We start from the raw sequence: 23,593 nt of genomic DNA on the forward strand, positions 1-23,593 counted from the left end.
TATTCCCTTGACATTAGTAGGTATGGGAAAATTACGTATAGCCGACACCTTATCATGGACTACTTTAAGACCTTGGCTTAACACCATGAAACCCAAATATATCAATTCTGTTTTGAAAAATTCACACTTACTAATGTTTACCCTTAAGTTATGTTGTCTTAATCTCTGTAGTACTAGTTCTAACTTACGTAGATGTTCTTCTAAGGTGTTGGAAAAGATTACAAGATCATCCATATAGGCATGCAATATATCCCCTAACAAGTCTCCAAACACTATGTTAATCATTCTTGTAAATGTTATAGGAGCACAACGTAAACCAAAAGGCATCCGTAAAAATTCATAATGTCCCCTGGCTGTGCTGAAGGCTGTGTATGGGATACTATCTTCTTCTAATGATATCTGGTGAAAGCCTTTAAGTAAGTCCAAACTGGTAAAATATTTATTCTGACCAAACAAAGACAAAATATCGTCAGTACATGGCACTGGGAATCGATCAGGGATCGTTTCCTCGTTTAGACGACGAAAGTCGACGCAGATACGCCATGTTCGATCTTTTTTCGGTACAGCTATTAAAGGAAAATTATAAGGGCTGTTTGATTTTCTAATGACTCCTTCCTCTAACATTTTACCTACTTCATCATTTATTTCATTCTGGAATTTCATAGGGAGTCTGTACGAGGGTACATATATAATTTTCTGCTTGTCCTTTAACCTTATTTGATGCTCGATCACATCTGTTTTTCCTAAGGATCCATCCGTAGTGGAAAAGACATCTTGATATTTAGTTAAAAGTTCAAAAATTTTCTGCTGAATTTCTTCGTCTTGAATGTCCTTACTGATTTTATTTTTAATAGATCGCAAAAGGGATTCATCCGCAACTGATTGAGAGTGATTGATTTCAGCAACGGTAAGAGTACGATGTTTATAAACTTCTACATCCAAGATATGTTGATTTTTGTGAATTACTAAAGTGTTTTTTAAATGATTACAGACTTCGATATTACATTGCTGATGTGAGCCTACTGTATAAATAGCTTGTGTGACAGACAATCCGTTGGTTTTCAAAGTATCGGATAGGATTAATATTTCAGATCCCGGTAGTGTTTTCTTTATTTGCACTATTAAATTCGAAGGTATATTTGGTTCAATAGATTGCGTGCAAGATGATATTACGGGTGAACGAGAATTCTGCTGGGTCGCGTATATCATTTCTTTATTAGTGAGACAAGTTATTGGTTCTTCAACGTACGTTACGGTTACATTTGTCGTCTCCTTTTTATCCAAAACTGACTTTAAGGTATTAGAAGACTTATACAATTTCCCTTTGATATACACGCCGTGCTTGGCAGGAGCTAAGATAATGTTTTGATTTCCCATAGATGGGTATCCTATAATTACAGCTGGATACATATTAATGTTTTTTACAACAACAAATGTATCGGCAAACGTGCGATTACCGACTCTGAACTGAATATGAGTTATGCCTATGACGTTTAATTCATTATTTCCTATACCTGAAAGTCTAATTCCTGATTTTTCAATCGGAAAGTTCGTAAACAACAAATGATGTGTCTTCAAATCCATATTATTACGTGGACTACCAGAGTCAAAAAATAACGTAAAGGATTTGTGTTCTAAATTTACAGCATATAAGGTTGGCCGTAACTCATTTTGGCTTATTATTGTATGAATTCGTTGCAAATCTACGGGAGCATGCACTGTTTTACTTAATTCGGCCGTGTGTTTCATAGGAAAATCTATTGTCTCACAATTATCTGATAAAACATTAAATTGATTATTAAATACTATTGATGTTGACATAAATGACCTTGACCCAACATCACTCTCTTCCCCTCTAGAGTTAACTATGTGGTATTTGCTTTGCTCTGCACATTCTGAAAATTAGACTGACCTTGCGAGGTCTGGTTTGACGGCCCAGGCTCAGCGATATTTGAAGAAGTGTTTGTTTGTTTCGGACTCTGAACTGCATTGACATTTTGTTGTTTCTTCTTATTGTTAAAATGAGGATTTTTCTTTTTATTTCCATATGGAACTGACTGTGGAATTGACTGTGTATTTCTAGGATATTGTTGTGTCTTACGCGCGTAACATTGACTATAAGAATGCGTTGCTGTGTTGTGAATTGAGCAAAATTTCTTTCTACAGTCTGCGCTTATGTGACCTTGACGTTTGCAGTTGTAACACGTCACTCCCGCTACTGCACTGTTAATTACGTTCACTGTTTGTGGTTTTGTTTCATTCTTAGCAAAAACTTGAGTTAACACGGGATCGAGATCTGGACACTACGACATGTGTTTCTTTATCTGTTTATAGACATCCAATTCCGTACTTGCAGGCATTAACTTCTTATCAAAGCACCGCACTAAATCTTCAGGCAACATAAGTGTCATGCAAGTTAAATACATTAATCGTAAAAAATCTTTCACGGAGATGTTATCGTTAGTAACCCAAGTGGAATTACCTAAAATGTCCTGATATTCGTTAAGCCTATCAGCTATGAGAGCTGCTCTCTCAATAACATTAAGCCGATTCATAGTGGCTTGATTAATTGTATTTCGTAACGTTAACACTACATCCAAGGCTTCCTCACCCCCATAGATCGCGCGTAACCTAACTTTGAAATCATCCCAAGTAACTGCTTCCTGAAATGAAACACCTCTTAAATACGCACTCGCATCCCCCTTAGAAAAATCTATAAAACTTTTAGCTTCTTGTAATTGTACAAAAGGATCTACGATTTGTTTGGCATTTAAATGGGCATCAACGGATGAAATCCATGACTCCACATTTTGTGGCAAGAACCCGTTGACCCGACCTTGAAAAGGAAGGATTGCTGACCTGGCATTTACAAGCGTCACAATTGGAGGAGGATTAGCCTGGCCTACACCACTAGGTCCAGGGGTAGGGCTGACAGGAGGAGCCATGACTGCTGTATTATTTTTTTTTTCTGTCTCTTTGACCCCTTTCAATCCTATCAAAATATCTATATGAGTACAGACGCCCACTGCGTAAACGCATATGTATAATAAAATTCCCCCAACACTGTTACTAATCCCAAAACATTTCCCCAAGAGTTTCTGAAAGAAAAAGGAATTAGCACTAAGAAAGAAAAATTCTAAATGAGAATTCGGAGTTTACTATAACAAAGTTTAGCAATTCACTCACCCCAGTAATAATCGACTAACGACTTGTGATAACTACACTTCACTGCCCAAACTGGAATGAATACAAAATATCTGTACTTAGCTTATATATGAAGTAGACACGTCCTCTCTCTCTCTCTCTCTCTCTCTCTTGATGTTTTGTTAGCGATGTCTCGTTCTAGTTTCTTGTTGAATGTAGTTCTTCCTGGATATGTCTTGCAATTGTTGAACGCCAGTCCTTGGGTTTCCTAGGATGTTGATTGAAGATTCATGTTGTATTCTAACATATGATGATGTTAGCTTTTCTGTTGGACTTAGTCAAAATTGTAGATTCTTGTAGATAATGTTGAGTTCTTGAAGATCTTTCTCAGGTTTTACAGCTTTTGTTTTGAAGTCTTGAAGATCTTTATTGGCGTGCTACTGTATTAAGCACACATTGAGTATGAGTTGTTTTCAGATGTATTTAAATGGTAACTGAATACATCTTAATAGTTTTTAAGTCTTTATTCTATAAAAACAACAGAGTTAAACATCTCCATCACTGGAGGAAGCTGGGTTGGTCCAGATGACCAAATCTGGTGAAGTTTAGATATGAACTGAATAAATTATCGATATCACAGATATCGTATGCTTAGTTTACTTTAGCCACGTGACGAAATCGGAAGACACCTGCATCCGGTGACGTCACAAACTTTCACACGATGAGACAATGTGTTGACGTTTAAGAAGAATGTCAAATTGCTGAGACTTGCATTGTATGTCCGGTTTACGATTTGAATGACTACAGCAAATCCCAGGGTTAGCTCTTCCAACCAACATGACATATTACGTCATTTGTTTTAAACATGTAATATTAACTATTCTAATCATTACATATCCACTTGGAATTCATTATATGGTAACAGCTTCTGGCCGGGTGGGGATTCGAACCACCACCTGTACAGGTGGAAACCTTGCTGTCAGGGACCCTACCAACTGAGCTATCAAGAGAGACTAAAAGTTTATGACAAGTCCCCCTACATATTCCTGTCGAATTCAGGAATCTGTTCATAGACTTGAAATAAACCCATCTCCACCATGATAGCTGAATCGTGAGTTTTCAACACGTGGTTATTTTAATGAACATATATCACAAGCACACGTGATTTTAATTAATGTAAATATCACCCACGAAGGGCATTTAATACAGTATTCTATCTTGGGAATATATATCCACTTGGAATTCATTTTATGGTAACAGCTTTTGGCCGGGTGGGGATTCGTACCACCACCTGTACGGCTGGAAATCATGCTGACAGGAACCCTACCGACTGAGCTATCAAGAGAGACTTAAAGTTTATGACAAGTCCCCCTACATATTCCTGTCAAATTCAGGAATCTGTTCATAGACTTGAAATAAACAGATCTCCACCATGATAGCTTAATTGTTAGTTTGAAACACGTGGTTATTTTAATGAACATATATCAAAAGCACACGTGATTTTAATAAATGTAAATATTACCCACGAATGGCATTTGATACCGAATTCTATCTTGGGAAAATATATCAACTTGGAATTCATTTTATGGTAACAGCTTCTGGCCGGGTGGGGATTCGAACCAACACCTGTACGGGTGGAAACCATGCTGGCAGGGACCCTACCGACTAAGCTATCAAGAGAGACTAAAAGTTTATGACAAGTCCCCTTACATATTCCTGTCGAATTCAGGAATCTGTTCATAGACTTGAAATAAACCCATCTCCACCATGATAGCAGAATCGTGAGTTTGCAACACGTGGTTATTTTAATGAACATATATCACAAGCACACATGATTTTAATTAATATAAATATCACCCTCGAATGCCATTTAATACCGAATTCTATCTTGGGAATATATATCCACTTGGAATTCATTTTATGGTAACAGCTTCTGGCCGGGTGGGGATTCGAACCACCACCTGTACAGCTGGAAACCATGCTGGTAGGGACCCTACCGACTGAGCCATCAAGAGAGACTAAAAGTTTATGACAAGTCCCCCTACATATTCCTGTCATATTCAGGAATCTGTTCATAGACTTGAAATAAACCCATCTCCACCATGATAGCTGAATCGTGAGTTTGCAACACGTGGTTATTTTAATGAACATATATCACAAGCACACGTGATTTTAATTAATGTAAATATCACCCACGAATGGCATTTGATACGGAATTCTATCCTGGGGATATATATCCACTTGGAATTCATTTTATGGTATTAGCTTCTGGCCGGGTGGGGATTCGAATCACCACCTGTACGGCTGGAAACCATGCTGGCAGTGACCCTAACGACTGAGCTATCAAGAGAGACTAAAAGTTTATGACAAGTCCCCCTATATATTTCTGTCGAATTCAGGAATCTGTTCATAGACTTGAAATAAACCCATCTCCACCATGATAGCTGAATCGTGAGTTTGCAACACGTGGTTATTTTAATGAACATATATCACAAGCACACGTGATTTTAATTAATGTAAATATCACCCACGAATGGCATTTAATACCGAATTCTATCTTGGGAATATATATCCACTTGGAATTCATTTTATGGTAACAGCTTCTGGCCGGGTGGGGATTCGAGCCACCACCTGTATGGCTGGAAACCATGCTAGCAGGGACCCTACCAACTGAGCTATCAAGAGAGACAAAGTTTATGACAAGTCACCCTACATATTCCTATCGAATTCAGGAATCTGTTCATAGACTTGAAATAAACCCATCTCCACCATGATAGCTGAGTCGTGAGTTTGCAACATGTGGTTATTTTAATGAACATATATCACAAGAACACGTGATTTTAATTATGTAAATATCACCCACGAATGGCTTTTAATACCGAATTCTATATTGGGAAGATATATCCACTTGGAATTCCTTTTATGGTAACAGCTTCTGGCCGGGTGGGGATTCGAACCACCACCTGTAGAGCTGGAAACCATGCTGGCAGGGACCCTACCGACTGAGCTATCAAGAGACACTAAAAGTTTATGACAAGTCCCCCTACATATTCCTGTTGAATTCAGGAATCTGTTCATAGACTTGAAATAAACCCATCTCCACCACGATAGCTGAATCGTGAGTTTGCAACACGTGGTTATTTTAATGAACATATATCACAAGCACACGTGATTTTAATTAATGTAAATATCACCCACGAATGGCATTTGATACTGAATTCTATCTTGGGGATATATATCCACTTGGAATTCATTTTATGGTAATAGCTTCTGGCCGGGTGGGGATTCGAACCACCACCTGTACGGCTGGAAACCATACTGGCAGTGACCCTAACGACTGAGCTATCAAGAGAGACTAAAAGTTTATGACAAGTCCCCCTACATATTCCTGTCGAATTCAGGAATCTGTTCAGAGACTTGAAATAAACCCATCTCCACCATGATAGCTGAATCGTGAGTTTGCAACACGTGGTTATTTTAATGAACATATATCACTAGCACACGTGATTTTAATTAATGTAAATATCACCCACGAAGGGCATTTAATACCGAATTCTATCTTGGGATTATATATCCACTTGGAATTCATTTTATGGTAACAGCTTCTGGCCGGGTGGGGATCCAAACCACCACCTGTACGGCTGGAAACCATGCTGGCAGGGACCCTACCGACTGAGCTAGCAAGAGAGACTAAAAGTTTATGACAAGTCACCCTACATATTCCTGTCGAATTCAGGAATCTGTTCATAGACTTCAAATAAACCCATCTCCACCATGATAGCTGAATCGTGAGTTTGCAACACGTGGTTATTTTAACCCTGGATAGGTAAGCTCCTCGGACACCCCTTTAAGGGTATACTCGGACGCGAACGACCCCGACGCCAAAAAAAATTCTTGAAAAATCAGTTTTTGCAGTAACCTCTTTTTTCTTTTGCCAATAAAAACTTCAATGAATGCTTAAAACAACTGTAAAGATAAATACTACTCATCTGCAGAAAAACTATTTATTATAAATATTTTAAAAAATTAAGTAGAAAAAAAAAGACCTGACATAAAAATTCATAAAAAAAGTTTATTCATATATACACAAATCCTTTTAGGAATTGATTTTTGAATGTTTAGGACACATCTTGATGTATTTTGGATGAAGTCAGACCCATGGAGGTGAAGATCTGAAATGAGAAAAAAAGGGTAACTTTTTTTGGCCAAAAAAAATTGTCCAAATTTCATGAATTTTTTTGGGTACCCAAATGAAATAGGAAGTGGCTAATTTTTTTAGGGAATAAACATATGTTATCCAAAAATAGAAATATGTAAAAAAATCTTCATTATTTTGTAAATTACATTTATATCTGGGGCCATATCTATAGGTAATATTTTGAGTACTTAGAAATTTCGTAAAAAATACATATATTTAATATATAATATGATATTTATGCAGGTAAAAATATACCAAAATATCACAAATTCTATAGGGAACAAGAATATATATAGATAGGGCAACTTACGCTTCGGATATGTCCACAAAATGGCCGCCAACCACACTGACTCAGACTCCCTAATCTGCCACTTGAAATGTAGGAAGGGTATGTCAATTTCAAGGTGTTATTTACTAATCTAATTATTATTGGATATGCATAAAAATTGTATGGTGGGTTGCTGGATAATTGTCGATTATTTTACGACTATAAAATTAAAATTCTGACCCAAAAAAATTTTTTTGAAGGGAAATAAAATCGAAAAAAAAACAAAAATGTGAAACAATATAATATTTTAGCTAAAAAAATTTGATGATATTCAATCAAAAAAGAAGTAAACATGATTTTCTGACAAATAAACATCTAGAGGAATCATTACTCTGTGATAGTTCCTTAGTACATAGTAATTTTGAAAGAAATGGGAAAAAACGAGAAAATGGAAATCACCGGAAAATCGAACACATACCTATATATACGCCATATCTGGCTAAAAAAAAGATAGGCATGGGTAGCCAGATCATCTAGAAACACTTTCCAACGCTATAAAAATATAAGTTTTGCGACACTACTTGCCAATTCCTTACGGTAACATGACTAAGCAAAAAAATGCAAAACAAATAAAAAGGGGCACTCGCGGAAAAATGGCTAACATTCAAATATACGGCATTTCAGAAAAAAAAAAAATTCAGCCACGTGCTAGGCAAACCATCAAGGCACATTTTCCGACAAATAAACATCTAAATGAATCATTACTCTGTGATAGTTCCTTAGTACGTAGTAATTTTGAAAGAAATGGGAAAAAATGAAAAAATGGCAATCACCGGAAAATCGAACACATACCTATATATACGCCATATCTGGCTAAAAAAAAAGATAGGCATGGGTAGCCAGATCATCTAGAAACACTTTCCAACACTATGAAATTATAAGTTTTGCGACACTACTTACCAATTCCTTACGGTAACATGACTAAGCAAAAAAATGCAAAACAAATAAAAAGGGGCACTCGCGGAAAAATGGCCATTCTAATATACGGCATTTCAGAAAAAAAAAATTTCAGCCACGTGCTAGGCAAACCATCAAGGCACATTTTCCGACAAATAAACATATAAATGAATCATTACTCTGTGATAGTTCCTTAGTACGTAGTAATTTTGAAAGAAATGGGAAAAAACGAAAAAATGGCAATCACAGGAAAATCGAACACATACTTATATATACGCCATATCTGGCTAAAAAAAAAATAGGCATGGGTAGCCAGATAATCTAGAAACACTTTCCAACACTAAAAAAATATAAGTCTTGCGACACTACTTGCCAATTCCTTACGGTAACATAACTAAGCAAAAAAATGCAAAACAAATAAAAAGGGGCACTCGCGGAAAAATGCCCAACATTCTAATATGCGGCATCTCAGATAAAAAAAAAGACATGCACGTGTTAGCCCAAACCATCAAGGCACACTTTCTAACACATAAACATGAAAAAAAAATCAATAATATACGGCAATTCCTTACTACGTAAATTTTTTTACAAATATTGAAAAAAAACAGAAATTGGCAACCGCAGTTAAATACCCAATATACCAATAACTATGTCGTATCTGACAAAAACAAAGTCACGCATGGGTAGCCAGATCATCTATACACACTTTCCAACACTAAACAAGCAAAAGTTTTACGACACTATTTGGCAATATCTTACGGAAAAATGACTTGGCAAAAAAATGAAAAAAAATTAAAAAGGGCACTCGCGGTAAAATGGTCCTCGTGGTGATGAACGACATTTTAACTAGAAAAAAAATCATGCACATGGTAGCCAAACAATCCAACAAGACTTTCCACAACTGATAACATATACAAGTTGCACCATTCTACGACAATTTCATAATACGTAATAACTTTGATAATTATGCAAATTACCTTAGAAGGGTAAACTCGGTCGCGCTCGACCCCGACGCGTCTCAGAAATCGGGGAAGGAGTACAGCTACAGCAATGCACATCTAGACACTACTAGAGCGTGTAGTGGAGACACCTCCTGCAGGTCGATCACCCACAAATTCAGTCACGGGGGTGAGTCACGTGAGAAAAACCTCTTTTTTTTTGACGCTCGGGGTCGCGTACGACCCACCGTACCTATCCAGGGTTGAACATATATCACAAGCACACATGATTTTAATTAATGTAAATATCACCCACGAATGGCATTTGATACTGAAATCTATCTTGGGGATATATATCCACTTGGAATTCATTTTATGGTAACAGCTTCTGGCCGGGTGGGGATTCGAGCCACCACCTGTATGGCTGGAAACCATGCTAGCAGGGACCCTACCAACTGAGCTATCAAGAGAGACAAAGTTTATGACAAGTCACCCTACATATTCCTATCGAATTCAGGAATCTGTTCATAGACTTGAAATAAACCCATTTCCACCAGGATAGCTGAGTCGTGAGTTTGCAACATGTGGTTATTTTAATGAACATATATCACAAGAACACGTGATTTTAATTATGTAAATATCACCCACGAATGGCTTTTAATACCGAATTCTATATTGGGAAGATATATCCACTTGGAATTCCTTTTATGGTAACAGCTTCTGGCCGGGTGGGGATTCGAACCACCACCTGTACAGCTGGAAACCATGCTGGCAGGGACCCTACCGACTGAGCTATCAAGAGACACTAAAAGTTTATGACAAGTCCCCCTACATATTCCTGTTGAATTCAGGAATCTGTTCATAGACTTGAAATAAACCCATCTCCACCATGATAGCTGAATCGTGAGTTTGCAACACGTGGTTATTTTAATGAACATATATCACAAGCACATATGATTTTAATTAAAGTAAATATCACCCTCGAATAGCATTTAATACCGAATTCTATCTTGGGAATATATATCCACTTGGAATTCATTTTATGGTAACAGATTCTGGCCGGGTGGGGATTCGAACCACCACCTCTACGGCTGGAAACCATGCTGGCAGGGACCCTACCGACTGAGCTATCAAGAGAGACTAAAAGTTTATGACAAGTCCCCCTACATATTCCTGTCGAATTCAGGAATCTGTTCATAGACTTGAAATAAACCCATCTCCACCACGATAGCTGAATCGTGAGTTTGCAACACGTGGTTATTTTAATGAACATATATCACAAGCACACGTGATTTTAATTAATGTAAATATCACCCACGAATGGCATTTGATACTGAATTCTATCTTGGGGATATATATCCACTTGGAATTCATTTTATGGTAATAGCTTCTGGCCGGGTGGGGATTCGAACCACCACCTGTACGGCTGGAAACCATACTGGCAGTGACCCTAACGACTGAGCTATCAAGAGAGACTAAAAGTTTATGACAAGTCCCCCTACATATTCCTGTCGAATTCAGGAATCTGTTCAGAGACTTGAAATAAACCCATCTCCACCATGATAGCTGAATCGTGAGTTTGCAACACGTGGTTATTTTAATGAACATATATCACTAGCACACGTGATTTTAATTAATGTAAATATCACCCAAGAAGGGCATTTAATACCGAATTCTATCTTGGGATTATATATCCACTTGGAATTCATTTTATGGTAACAGCTTCTGGCCGGGTGGGGATTCAAACCACCACCTCTACGGCTGGAAACCATGCTGGCAGGGACCCTACCGACTGAGCTAGCAAGAGAGACTAAAAGTTTATGACAAGTCACCCTACATATTCCTCTCGAATTCAGGAATCTGTTCATAGACTTCAAATAAACCCATCTCCACCATGATAGCTGAATCGTGAGTTTGCAACACGTGGTTATTTTAACCCTAGATAGGTAAGCTCCTCGGACACCCCTTTAAGGGTATACTCGGACGCGAACGACCCCGACGCCAAAAAAAATTCTTGAAAAATCAGTTTTTGCAGTAACCTCTTTTTTCTTTTGCCAATAAAAACTTCAATGAATGCTTAAAACAACTGTAAAGATAAATACTACTCATCTGCAGAAAAACTATTTATTATAAATATTTTAAAAAATTAAGTAGAAAAAAAAAAGACCTGACATAAAAATTCATAAAAAAAGTTTATTCATATATACACAAATCCTTTTAGGAATTGATTTTTGAATGTTTAGGACACATCTTGATGTATTTTGGATGAAGTCAGACCCATGGAGGTGAAGATCTGAAATGAGAAAAAAAGGGTAACTTTTTTTGGCCAAAAAAATTGTCCAAATTTCATGAATTTTTTTGGGTACCCAAATGAAATAGGAAGTGGCTAATTTTTTTAGGGAATAAACATATGTTATCCTAAAATAGAAATATGTAAAAAAATCTTCATTATTTTGTAAATTACATTTATATCTGGGGCCATATCTAAAGGTAATATTTTGAGTACTTAGAAATTTCGTAAAAAATACATATATTTAATATATAATATGATATTTATGCAGGTAAAAATATACCAAAATATCACAAATTCTATAGGGAACAAGAATATATATAGATAGGGCAACTTACGCTTCGGATATGTCCACAAAATGGCCGCCAACCACACTGACTCAGACTCCCTAATCTGCCACTTGAAATGTAGGAAGGGTATGTCAATTTCAAGGTGTTATTTACTAATCTAATTATTATTGGATATGCATAAAAATTGTATGGTGGGTTGCTGGATAATTGTCGATTATTTTACGACTATAAAATTAAAATTCTGACCCAAAAAAATTTTTTTGAAGGGAAATAAAATCGAAAAAAAAAACAAAAATGTGAAACAATATAATATTTTAGCTAAAAAAATTTGATGATATTCAATCAAAAAAGAAGTAAACATGATTTTCCGACAAATAAACATCTAGAGGAATCATTACTCTGTGATAGTTCCTTAGTACATAGTAATTTTGAAAGAAATGGGAAAAAACGAGAAAATGGAAATCACCGGAAAATCGAACACATACCTATATATACGCCATATCTGGCTAAAAAAAAGATAGGCATGGGTAGCCAGATCATCTAGAAACACTTTCCAACACTATAAAAATATAAGTTTTGCGACACTACTTGCCAATTCCTTACGGTAACATGACTAAGCAAAAAAATGCAAAACAAATAAAAAGGGGCACTCGCGGAAAAATGGCTAACATTCAAATATACGGCATTTCAGAAAAAAAAAAATTCAGCCACGTGCTAGGCAAACCATCAAGGCACATTTTCCGACAAATAAACATCTAAATGAATCATTACTCTGTGATAGTTCCTTAGTACGTAGTAATTTTGAAAGAAATGGGAAAAAATGAAAAAATGGCAATCACCGGAAAATCGAACACATACCTATATATACGCCATATCTGGCTAAAAAAAAAGATAGGCATGGGTAGCCAGATCATCTAGAAACACTTTCCAACACTATGAAATTATAAGTTTTGCGACACTACTTACCAATTCCTTACGGTAACATGACTAAGCAAAAAAATGCAAAACAAATAAAAAGGGGCACTCGCGGAAAAATGGCCATTCTAATATACGGCATTTCAGAAAAAAAAAATTTCAGCCACGTGCTAGGCAAACCATCAAGGCACATTTTCCGACAAATAAACATATAAATGAATCATTACTCTGTGATAGTTCCTTAGTACGTAGTAATTTTGAAAGAAATGGGAAAAAACGAAAAAATGGCAATCACAGGAAAATCGAACACATACTTATATATACGCCATATCTGGCTAAAAAAAAAATAGGCATGGGTAGCCAGATAATCTAGAAACACTTTCCAACACTAAAAAAATATAAGTCTTGCGACACTACTTGCCAATTCCTTACGGTAACATAACTAAGCAAAAAAATGCAAAACAAATAAAAAGGGGCACTCGCGGAAAAATGCCCAACATTCTAATATGCGGCATCTCAGATAAAAAAAAAGACATGCACGTGTTAGCCCAAACCATCAAGGCACACTTTCTAACACATAAACATGAAAAAAAAATCAATAATATACGGCAATTCCTTACTACGTAAATTTTTTTACAAATATTGAAAAAAAACAGAAATTGGCAACCGCAGTTAAATACCCAATATACCAATAACTATGTCGTATCTGACAAAAACAAAGTCACGCATGGGTAGCCAGATCATCTATACACACTTTCCAACACTAAACAAGCAAAAGTTTTACGACACTATTTGGCAATATCTTACGGAAAAATGACTTGGCAAAAAAATGAAAAAAAATTAAAAAGGGCACTCGCGGTAAAATGGTCCTCGTGGTGATGAACGACATTTTAACTAGAAAAAAAATCATGCACATGGTAGCCAAACAATCCAACAAGACTTTCCACAACTGATAACATATACAAGTTGCACCATTCTACGACAATTTCATAATACGTAATAACTTTGATAATTATGCAAATTACCTTAGAAGGGTAAACTCGGTCGCGCTCGACCCCGACGCGTCTCAGAAATCGGGGAAGGAGTACAGCTACAGCAATGCACATCTAGACACTACTAGAGCGTGTAGTGGAGACACCTCCTGCAGGTCGATCACCCACAAATTCAGTCACGGGGGTGAGTCACGTGAGAAAAACCTCTTTTTTTTTGACGCTCGGGGTCGCGTACGACCCACCGTACCTATCCAGGGTTGAACATATATCACAAGCACACATGATTTTAATTAATGTAAATATCACCCACGAATGGCATTTGATACTGAAATCTATCTTGGGGATATATATCCACTTGGAATTCATTTTATGGTAACAGCTTCTGGCCGGGTGGGGATTCGAGCCACCACCTGTATGGCTGGAAACCATGCTAGCAGGGACCCTACCAACTGAGCTATCAAGAGAGACAAAGTTTATGACAAGTCACCCTACATATTCCTATCGAATTCAGGAATCTGTTCATAGACTTGAAATAAACCCATTTCCACCAGGATAGCTGAGTCGTGAGTTTGCAACATGTGGTTATTTTAATGAACATATATCACAAGAACACGTGATTTTAATTATGTAAATATCACCCACGAATGGCTTTTAATACCGAATTCTATATTGGGAAGATATATCCACTTGGAATTCCTTTTATGGTAACAGCTTCTGGCCGGGTGGGGATTCGAACCACCACCTGTACAGCTGGAAACCATGCTGGCAGGGACCCTACCGACTGAGCTATCAAGAGACACTAAAAGTTTATGACAAGTCCCCCTACATATTCCTGTTGAATTCAGGAATCTGTTCATAGACTTGAAATAAACCCATCTCCACCATGATAGCTGAATCGTGAGTTTGCAACACGTGGTTATTTTAATGAACATATATCACAAGCACATATGATTTTAATTAAAGTAAATATCACCCTCGAATAGCATTTAATACCGAATTCTATCTTGGGAATATATATCCACTTGGAATTCATTTTATGGTAACAGATTCTGGCCGGGTGGGGATTCGAACCACCACCTCTACGGCTGGAAACCATGCTGGCAGGGACCCTACCGACTGAGCTATCAAGAGAGACTAAAAGTTTATGACAAGTCCCCCTACATATTCCTGTCGAATTCAGGAATCTGTTCATAGACTTGAAATAAACCCATCTCCACCACGATAGCTGAATCGTGAGTTTGCAACACGTGGTTATTTTAATGAACATATATCACAAGCACACGTGATTTTAATTAATGTAAATATCACCCACGAATGGCATTTGATACTGAATTCTATCTTGGGGATATATATCCACTTGGAATTCATTTTATGGTAATAGCTTCTGGCCGGGTGGGGATTCGAACCACCACCTGTACGGCTGGAAACCATACTGGCAGTGACCCTAACGACTGAGCTATCAAGAGAGACTAAAAGTTTATGACAAGTCCCCCTACATATTCCTGTCGAATTCAGGAATCTGTTCAGAGACTTGAAATAAACCCATCTCCACCATGATAGCTGAATCGTGAGTTTGCAACACGTGGTTATTTTAATGAACATATATCACTAGCACACGTGATTTTAATTAATGTAAATATCACCCAAGAAGGGCATTTAATACCGAATTCTATCTTGGGATTATATATCCACTTGGAATTCATTTTATGGTAACAGCTTCTGGCCGGGTGGGGATTCAAACCACCACCTCTACGGCTGGAAACCATGCTGGCAGGGACCCTACCGACTGAGCTAGCAAGAGAGACTAAAAGTTTATGACAAGTCACCCTACATATTCCTCTCGAATTCAGGAATCTGTTCATAGACTTCAAATAAACCCATCTCCACCATGATAGCTGAATCGTGAGTTTGCAACACGTGGTTATTTTAACCCTAGATAGGTAAGCTCCTCGGACACCCCTTTAAGGGTATACTCGGACGCGAACGACCCCGACGCCAAAAAAAATTCTTGAAAAATCAGTTTTTGCAGTAACCTCTTTTTTCTTTTGCCAATAAAAACTTCAATGAATGCTTAAAACAACTGTAAAGATAAATACTACTCATCTGCAGAAAAACTATTTATTATAAATATTTTAAAAAATTAAGTAGAAAAAAAAAAGACCTGACATAAAAATTCATAAAAAAAGTTTATTCATATATACACAAATCCTTTTAGGAATTGATTTTTGAATGTTTAGGACACATCTTGATGTATTTTGGATGAAGTCAGACCCATGGAGGTGAAGATCTGAAATGAGAAAAAAAGGGTAACTTTTTTTGGCCAAAAAAATTGTCCAAATTTCATGAATTTTTTTGGGTACCCAAATGAAATAGGAAGTGGCTAATTTTTTTAGGGAATAAACATATGTTATCCTAAAATAGAAATATGTAAAAAAATCTTCATTATTTTGTAAATTACATTTATATCTGGGGCCATATCTAAAGGTAATATTTTGAGTACTTAGAAATTTCGTAAAAAATACATATATTTAATATATAATATGATATTTATGCAGGTAAAAATATACCAAAATATCACAAATTCTATAGGGAACAAGAATATATATAGATAGGGCAACTTACGCTTCGGATATGTCCACAAAATGGCCGCCAACCACACTGACTCAGACTCCCTAATCTGCCACTTGAAATGTAGGAAGGGTATGTCAATTTCAAGGTGTTATTTACTAATCTAATTATTATTGGATATGCATAAAAATTGTATGGTGGGTTGCTGGATAATTGTCGATTATTTTACGACTATAAAATTAAAATTCTGACCCAAAAAAATTTTTTTGAAGGGAAATAAAATCGAAAAAAAAACAAAAATGTGAAACAATATAATATTTTAGCTAAAAAAATTTGATGATATTCAATCAAAAAAGAAGTAAACATGATTTTCCGACAAATAAACATCTAGAGGAATCATTACTCTGTGATAGTTCCTTAGTACATAGTAATTTTGAAAGAAATGGGAAAAAACGAGAAAATGGAAATCACCGGAAAATCGAACACATACCTATATATACGCCATATCTGGCTAAAAAAAAGATAGGCATGGGTAGCCAGATCATCTAGAAACACTTTCCAACACTATAAAAATATAAGTTTTGCGACACTACTTGCCAATTCCTTACGGTAACATGACTAAGCAAAAAAATGCAAAACAAATAAAAAGGGGCACTCGCGGAAAAATGGCTAACATTCAAATATACGGCATTTCAGAAAAAAAAAAATTCAGCCACGTGCTAGGCAAACCATCAAGGCACATTTTCCGACAAATAAACATCTAAATGAATCATTACTCTGTGATAGTTCCTTAGTACGTAATAATTTTGAAAGAAATGGGAAAAAATGAAAAAATGGCAATCACCGGAAAATCGAACACATACCTATATATACGCCATATCTGGCTAAAAAAAAAGATAGGCATGGGTAGCCAGATCATCTAGAAACACTTTCCAACACTATGAAATTATAAGTTTTGCGACACTACTTACCAATTCCTTACGGTAACATGACTAAGCAAAAAAATGCAAAACAAATAAAAAGGGGCACTCGCGGAAAAATGGCCATTCTAATATACGGCATTTCAGAAAAAAAAAATTTCAGCCACGTGCTAGGCAAACCATCAAGGCACATTTTCCGACAAATAAACATATAAATGAATCATTACTCTGTGATAGTTCCTTAGTACGTAGTAATTTTGAAAGAAATGGGAAAAAACGAAAAAATGGCAATCACAGGAAAATCGAACACATACTTATATATACGCCATATCTGGCTAAAAAAAAAATAGGCATGGGTAGCCAGATAATCTAGAAACACTTTCCAACACTAAAAAAATATAAGTCTTGCGACACTACTTGCCAATTCCTTACGGTAACATAACTAAGCCAAAAAATGCAAAACAAATAAAAAGGGGCACTCGCGGAAAAATGCCCAACATTCTAAGATGCGGCATCTCAGATAAAAAAAAAGACATGCACGTGTTAGCCCAAACCATCAAGGCACACTTTCTAACACATAAACATGAAAAAAAAAATCAATAATATACGGCAATTCCTTACTACGTAGTAAATTTTTACAAATATTGAAAAAAAAACAGAAATTTGGAACCGCAGTTAAATACCCAATATACCAATAATTACGTCGTATCTGACAAAAACAAAGTCACGCTTGGGTAGCCAGATCATCTAGACACACTTTCCAACACTAAAAAAGCAAAAGTTTTACGACACTATTTGGCATTATCTTACGGAAAAATGACTTGGCAAAAAAATGAAAAAAAATGAAAAAAAATGAAAAAGGGGCACTCGCGGTAAAATGCCCAACATTCTAATATACGGCATCTCAGATAAAAAAAAAGACATGCACGTGTTAGCCCAACCATCAAGGCACACTTTCTAACACATAAACATGAAAAAAAAATGAATAATATACGGCAATTCCTTACTACGTAAATTTTTTTACAAATATTGAAAAAAAACAGAAATTGGCAACCGCAGTTAAATACCCAATATACCAATAACTATGTCGTATCTGACAAAAACAAAGTCACGCATGGGTAGCCAGATCATCTATACACACTTTCCAACACTAAACAAGCAAAAGTTTTACGACACTATTTGGCAATATCTTACGGAAAAATGACTTGGCAAAAAAATGAAAAAAAATTAAAAAGGGCACTCGCGGTAAAATGGTCCTCGTGGTGATGAACGACATTTTAACTAGAAAAAAAATCATGCACATGGTAGCCAAACAATCCAACAAGACTTTCCACAACTGATAACATATACAAGTTGCACCATTCTACGACAATTTCATAATACGTAATAACTTTGATAATTATGCAAATTACCTTAGAAGGGTAAACTCGGTCGCGCTCGACCCCGACGCGTCTCAGAAATCGGGGAAGGAGTACAGCTACAGCAATGCACATCTGGACACTACTAGAGCGTGTAGTGGAGACACCTCCTGCAGGTCGATCACCCACAAATTCAGTCACGGGGGTGAGTCACGTGAGAAAAACCTCTTTTTTTTTGACGCTCGGGGTCGCGTACGACCTACCGTACCTATCCAGGGTTGAACATATATCACAAGCACACATGATTTTAATTAATATAAATATCACCCACGAATGGCATTTGATACTGAAATCTATCTTGGGGATATATATCCACTTGGAATTCATTTTTTGGTAACAGCTTCTGGCCGGGTGGGGATTCGAACCACCACCTGTACGGCTGGACCCCATGCTGGCAGGGACCCTACCGAATGAGCCATCAAGAGAGACTAAAAGTTTATGACAAGTCCCCCTACATATTCCTGTTGAATTCAGGAATCTGTTCATAGACTTGAAATAAACCCATCTCCACCATGATAGCTGAATCGTGAGTTTGCAACACGTGGATATTTTAATGAACATATATCACAAGCACACGTGATTTTAATTAATGTAAATATCACCCACGAATTGCATTTAATACCGAATTCTATCTTGGGAATATATATCCACTTGGAATTCATTTTATGGTAACAGCTTCTGGCCGAGTGGGGATTCGAACCACCACCTCTATGACTGGAAACCATGCTGGTAGGGACCCTACCGACTGAGCTATCAAGAGAGACTAAAAGTTTATGACAAGTCCCCCTACATATTCCTGTTGAGATCAGGAATCTGTTCATAGACTTGAAATAAACCCATCTCCACCATGATAGCTGAATCGTGAGTTTGCAACATGTGGTTATTTTAATGAACATATATCACAAGCACATATGATTTTATTAATGTATATATCACCCACGAATGGCATTTAATACCGAATTCTATCTTGGGAATATATATCCACTTGGAATTAATTTTATGGTAACAGCTTCTGGCCGGGTGGGGAATTGAACCAACACCTGTATAGCTGGAAACCATGCTGGCAGGGACCCTACCGACTGAGCTATCAAGAGAGACTAAAAGTTTATGACAAGTCCCCCTACATATTCCTGTCGAATTAAGGAATCTGTTCAGAGACTTAGAATAAACACATCTCCGCCATGATAGCTGAATCGTGAGTTTGCAACACGTGGTTATTTCAATGAACATATATCACAAGCACACGTGATTTTAATTAATGTAAATATCACCCACGAAGGGCATTTAAGACCGAATTCTATCTTGAGAATATATATCCACTTGGAATTCATTTTATGGTAACAGCTTCTGGCCGGGTGGGGATTCGAACCACCACCTGTACAGGTGGAAACCATGCTGGCAGGGACCCTACCGACTGAGCTATCAAGAGAGACTAAAAGTTTATGACAAGTTCCCCTACATATTCCTGTCGAATTCAGGAATCTGTTCATAGACTTGAAATAAACCCATCTCCACCATGATAGCTGAATCGTGAGTTTGCAACATGTGGTTATTTTAATGAACATATATCACGAGTACACCTGATTTTAATTAATGTATATATCACCCAGGAATGGCATTTAATACCGAATTCTATCTTGGGAATATATATCCACTTGGAATTAATTTTATGGTAACAGCTTCTGGCCGGGTGGGGAATTCAACTAACACCTGTACAGCTGGAAACCATGCTGGCAGGGACCCTACCGACTGAGCTATCAAGAGAGACTAAAAGGTTATGACAAGTCCCCCTACATATTCCTGTCGAATTCAGGAATCTGTTCACAGACTGAGAATAAACCCATCTCCACCATGATAGCTGGATCGTGAGTTTGCAACACGTGGTTATTTCAATGAACATATATCACAAGCACACGTGATTTTAATTAATGTAAATATCACCCACGAATGGCATTTAATACCGAATTCTATCTTGGGAATATATATCCACTTGTAATTCATTTTATGGTAACAGCTTCTGGCCGGGTGGGGATTCGAACCACCACCTGTACGGGTGGAAACCATGCTGGCAGGGACCCTACCGACTGAGCTATCAAGAGAGACTAAAAGTTTATGACAAGTCCCCCTAAATATTCCTGTCGAATTCAGGAATCTGTTCATAGACTTGAAATAAACCCATCTCCACCATGATAGCTGAATCGTGAGTTTACAACACGTGGTTATTTCAATGAACATATATCACAAGCACACGTGATTTTAATTAATGTAAATATCACCCACGAATGTCATTTAATACATAATTCTATCTTGGGAATATATATCCACTTGGAATTCATTTTATGGTAACAGCTTCTGGCCGGGTGGGGATTCGAACCACCTCCTGTACGGCTGGAAACCATGCTGGCAGGGACCCTACCGACTGACCTATCAAGAGAGACTAAAAGTTTATGACAAGTCCCCCTACATATTCCTGTCAAATTCAGGAATCTGTTCATAGACTTAAAATAAACCCATCTCAACCATGATAGCTGAATAGTGAGTTTGCAACAAGTGGTTATTTCAATGAACATATATCACAAGCAAACGTGATTTTAATTAATGTAAATATCACCCACGAAGGGTATTTAATACTGAATTCTATCTTGGGAATATATATCCACTTGGAATTCATTTTATGGTAACAGCTTCTGGCCGGGTGGGGATTCGAACCACCACCTGTACGGGTGGAAACCATGCTGGCAGGGACCCTACTGACTGAGCTATCAAGAGAGACTGAGAGTTTATGACAAGTCCCCCTACATATTCCTGTCGAATTCAGGAATCTGTTCATAGACTTAAAATAAACCCATTTCCACCATGATAGCTGAATCATGAGCTTGCAACACATGGTTATTTTAATGAATATATATCACAAGCACACATGATTTTATTAATGTAAATATCACCCACGAATGGCATTTAATACCGAATTCTATCTTGGGAATATATATCCACTTGGAATTCATTTTATGGTAACAGCTTCTGGCCGGGTGGGGATTCGAACCACCACCTGTACGGGTGAAAACCATGCTGGCAGGGACCCTACCGACTGAGCCATCAAGAGAGACTAAAAGTTTATGACAAGTCCCCCTACATATTCCTGTTGAATTCATGAATCTGTTCATAGACTTGAAATAAACCCATCTCCACCATGATAGCTGAATCGTGAGTTTGCAACACGTGGTTATTTTAATGGACATATATCACAAGCACACGTGATTTTAATTAATGTAAATATCACCCACGAATGGCATTTGATACTGAATTTTATCTTGGGGATATATATCTACTGGGAATTCATTTTATGGTAACAGCTTCTGGCCGGTTGGGGATTCGAACCACCATGTGTACGGCTGGAAACCATGCTGGCAGGGACCCAACCGACTGAGCCATCAAGAGAGACTGAAAGTTTATGACAAGTCCCCCTACATATTCCTGTCGAATTTAGGAATCTGTTCATAGACTTGAAATAAACCCATCTCCACCATCATAGCTGAATCGTGAGTTTGCAACACGTCGTTATTTTAATGAACATATATCACAAGCACACGTGATTTTAATTAATGTAAATATCACCCACGAATGGCATTTAATACTGAATTCTATTTTGGGAATATATATCCACTTGGAATTCATTTTCTGGTAACAGCTTCTGGCCGAGTGGGGATTCGAACCACCACCTCTATGGCTGGAAACCATGCTGGCAGGGACCCTACAGACTGAGCTATCAAGAGAGACTAAAAGTTTATGACAAGTCCCACTACATATTCTTGTCGAATTCAGGAATCTGTTCATAGACTTGAAATAAACCCATCTCCGCCATGATAGCTGAATCGAGAGTTTGCAACATGTGGATATTTTAATGAACATATATCACAAGCACACGTGATTTTAATTAATGTATATATCACCCACGAATGGCATTTAATACCGAATTCTATCTTGGGAATATATATCCACTTGGAATTCCTTTTATGGTAACAGCTTCTGGCCGGGTGGGGAATTGAACCAACACCTGTACAGCTGGAAACCATGCTGGCAGGGACCCTACCGACTGAGCTATCAAGAGAGACTAAAAGTTTATGACAAGTCCCCCTACATATTCCTGTTGAATTAAGGAATCTGTTCATAGACTTAGAATAAACCCATCTCCACCATGATAGCTGAATCGTGAGTTTGCAACACGTGGTTATTTCAATGAACATATATCACAAGCACACGTGATTTTAATTAATGTAAATATCACCCACGAAGGGCATTTAATACCAAATTCTCTCTTGGGAATATATATCCACTTGGATTTCATTTTATGAACCAGCTTCTGGCCGGGTGGGGATTAGAACCACCACCTGTACGGGTGAAAACCATGCTGGCAGGGACCCTACCGACTGAGCTATCAAGAGAGACTAAAAGTTTATGAAAAGTCCCCCAACATATTCCTGTCGAATTCAGGAATCTGTGCATAGACTTGAAATAAACCCATCTCCACCATGATAGCTGAATCAGGAGTTTGCAACACGTGGTTATTTTAATGAACATATATCACAAGCACACGTGATTTTAATTAATGTAAATATAAACCACGAAGGGCATTTAATACCCAATTCTATCTTGGGAATATATATCCACTTGGAATTCATTCTATGGTAACAGCTT

Source organism: Palaemon carinicauda, chromosome 23, assembly GCF_036898095.1.
Source record: "Palaemon carinicauda isolate YSFRI2023 chromosome 23, ASM3689809v2, whole genome shotgun sequence".
Lineage (NCBI taxonomy): Eukaryota > Metazoa > Arthropoda > Malacostraca > Decapoda > Palaemonidae > Palaemon > Palaemon carinicauda.